The sequence below is a fragment of the Balaenoptera musculus genome, chromosome 3 (assembly GCF_009873245.2).
Source record: "Balaenoptera musculus isolate JJ_BM4_2016_0621 chromosome 3, mBalMus1.pri.v3, whole genome shotgun sequence".
NCBI classification, from domain to species: domain Eukaryota; kingdom Metazoa; phylum Chordata; class Mammalia; order Artiodactyla; family Balaenopteridae; genus Balaenoptera; species Balaenoptera musculus.
The window spans coordinates 152757211-152761040 of NC_045787.1; positions in this window are offsets into that span (position 1 = coordinate 152757211).

Here is a 3830-nt window from a genome sequence, read left to right on the forward strand (position 1 = left end):
ATTACCTGTGGAGAAAAACAATTCAAATTACAGCAGATTTCTCACCAGAAACCATGGAGACTAGAAGAAAGTGGTACAATATTTTTCAAGAGCTGAAAAAAAATGACTGTTAACCCAGAATTCTGTCAACCCAATGAAAATATGCTTCAGGAATAGAGGGATAATCAAGATATTCTCAGATGAAGGAAAACTAAGAGAATTTGTTGCCAGCAGACCTAACATAAAAGAATGGCTAAGGAAGTTCCCCAAACAGAAAGGAAATTAAAAATGATGGAATCTTGGAACATTGAAAAACAAGAACAATGGAAAGAACAAAAATATAGATAAATACAATAGACTTTCCTTCTTGAGTTTTCCAAATTAGTTTTGATGGTTGAAGTAAAAATTATAACACTGTCTAATGTGGGTCTCAATATATATAGAGGTAACATTTAAGACAACTATAAATGGTGGAGGGTAAAGGAACTTTAAAGGAGGTAAGGTTTCTTTCACTCAAACTGGTAAAATGGCAATACCATTAGACTGTGATAAATTATGTATATATAATGTAATACTTACAGCAACCACCAAAGGGCTCTATAAAAATATACATTCAAAAACATCAGAGATATATCAAAATGGAATTCTAAAAAACAAAAAACAAAAAAAGTCCTGGTAACCCAAAGGAAAATGGGAACAGGAAAACAGAAATGAAAAAGAGAGAATAAACAGAAAAAATAAAATGACGGACCTAAGCCCTAACATGTAAATAGTTACATTAAATATAAATGGTCTAAATATACCAACTACAAGGCAGAGATTGGCAAAGTGGATTAAAAAACATGACCCAACTATATCTATTTACAAGAAACTCACTTCAGCTATAATGATATAGTTGAAAGTAAAAGTGTAGAAAAATATATACCATGCAAACATTAATTTAAAAAAAAGCAAGAGTGGCTATATTTACATTAAATAAAGTAGAGTTCAGAGCAAATAAAATTACCAGGGACAGAGAGAGAAATCACATAATGATAATAAAGCCAATCCACCAAACAAAAGGACCAATCTGTCAAGAAGACATATCAGTCCTAAATGTGTATGCATCAAATAACAGAACTGTAAAACATGCATAGCAAAAACTGAAAAAATGGAAAGAATAGACAACACCCCAATTACAGTTAGAGACATCAACACCCCTTCTGAACAATTAATAGAACAGTTAGACAGAAAAGCATTAAAGATATAGAAGAATTCAGTAATACCATCAACAAATAAGATCTAATTGACATTTATACAACCTTCCACACAACAACAGCAGAATACACGTTCTTCTCAAGCACCCACAGATTATATACCAAGATAGACCATATCTTGTGTCATAAAATAAACCTCAACAAATGTAAAATAACTGAAATCATACAGAGTATGTTCTCCAACTATGCTGGAATCAAACTAGAGATCAGTAACAGAAAAATAACAGGAAAATCTCCAAACACTTAGAAACTAAACAACACACTTGTAAATAATCCATGGATTAAAGAGGGAATCTTAAAGCAAATTAAAAAAATACATTGAAAATGAAAATATAGCATCAACATTCATGGGATGCTGCTAAAGCAGTGCTGAAAAGGAAATTTGTAGCACCAAATGCTTACATTAGAAAAGAGGGAAAGTCTCAGATCAATAGTCTAAGTTTTCACTCAAAACTTAGAAAACAAAAACAATGCCAAAAAAAATGGAAAAGAAAATGAAAAAGAAAAAGAAAAACCTACAGACTAGTGTATATATCCTTCATGCGTATAGACATAATGTATATATCCCTCATGCATATAGATGCAAAAATTCTTTTTTCTCTGCTAATTTAGTTTTATTTTACAATTTCAGTTTAATTGAGGTATAACTGACATATAGAATTGTAAGATATTTCAAAAATTCTTAACAAAATATTAGCAAACAGATTTCAACAATATATAAAAACAATTATACACCATGATCATATAAAGTTTGTTCTAAGGATGCAAGGTTGGTTCAACATTCAAAAATCAATTAATGTAATCTGTTATATCAATAAAATCACAAGATTGTATCAATTGATATAGAAAAGCATTTGACACATTTCAACATCTATTCATGATAAAAACTCCTAGGTAACTAGGAATAGAGGAGAACTTCTTCAACTTGAAAGAGAACATTTACAAAAAACCTGTAGCTAACATTGTACTTAATGGTGAAAGATTAGATCCTTTCCCCTTAAGATCAGGAACAAGGCAAAGATGTCTGCTCTCACCACTGCTATTCAACATAGTACCAGCAGTTCTAGCTACTAAGTGAAAAAACAAGGTGCAAGATAGTGTGTAAATTATGTTATCTTTCTGTAAGGAAAGTATGGAAAACAGGAATAAATGTATTTGCATTTCCTTATGTTTGCATAAAGAAATACAGAAAAAATAAATAGAAAACTAATGAAATGATTACCTATAAAGAGGGGGTGGGAGTTAGAATTCTCTGTGTATATTTTTATACTTAGTTTATACCACTTAATGTTTTTTGACTTTTGAACCAATGTAAACATTCAACATATTAAAAGCCAATTCAGGTGGTAAGGAGGGAGTGGGAATGGGGAATGACTGTTGATGTGAATGGGGTTTCTCTTAATGATATTGAAAATGTTCTAAAATTAGATGGTGGAGATGGTTGCACAACTCTGTGAATATGCTAAAACCACAGAACTCTACACTTTAAATGGTGAATTTTATGCTATATGAAATATATCCTGATAAAGTTGGAAAAAAAAGGCACACATGCACACCAAAAATTTCAGTAATGAAGAGAAGATAAAGCAAAGACAATAGGAAAATAACATGGAAGATTTGATGCCCTTAAATCCAGAACTTTCTAAAAACATCTAGAAAATACAATTAAACAACGCTGGCTCAAGGAGGAAGAAAAAAACCTAATAATACTTAAAGAAACTAAATTATTAGTAAACAATACTTTGTAAATGAAACAACAGACTGAGGTAAGTTTAAGAAAACTTTGAAGGAGAAGATCATTTCAGGGTTATATAAAATCTGGAAAAAAATACTCTCCAATTCAAATTTTAATACTAAAATAACGGAGATACTAAAACTAGACAAAATTAGAAGAAAAGTAAATCATAGGCCTATCTACTCCTGAACATGGGTGCAAAACCCTTCTAAGTAAAATATCAGCAAACTGAATCAAAGCAATATATATAAAAATATAAGCATGTCTAGGTTGTAATATTCCAGAAACTCAATGTTGAATTAGAAAGTCTACTAGTGAATTCAACACATTAATAGGCTGAGGGAGAAAATAGCAAATGATATTCTCAATAGATGCAGACAAAGAATTTGATAAAATTCAAAAGCTGCTCATGATTAAAAAAAAAAACCTGGGCTTTCCTGGTGGCACGGTGGTTAAGAATCCACCTGCCAATGCAGGGGACACGGGTTTGAGCCCTGGTCCAGGGAGATCCCACATGCCACAGAGCAACTAAGCCCGTGAGCCACAACTACTGAAGCCCATACGCCTAGAGCCCGTGCTCTGCAACAGGAGAGGCCGCGGTGGTGAGGGGCCTGTGCACCACAACGAGGGGTAGCCCCCGCTCGGCAACTAGAGAAAGCCCATGCACAGCAACGAAGACCCAACACAGCCAAAAATTAATAAATAAATAAATAGATTAAAAAAAAAAACCCTAATGAACTTCTGGCAAATTAGAAATAGAAGAAGCTATATACTATGTGGCAAACATTACACTCCAGGGTGAAATGCTAGACGTAGTTCTTAGCCAATCAGGAATAAGATTGGATACCCAGTGTGCTCTT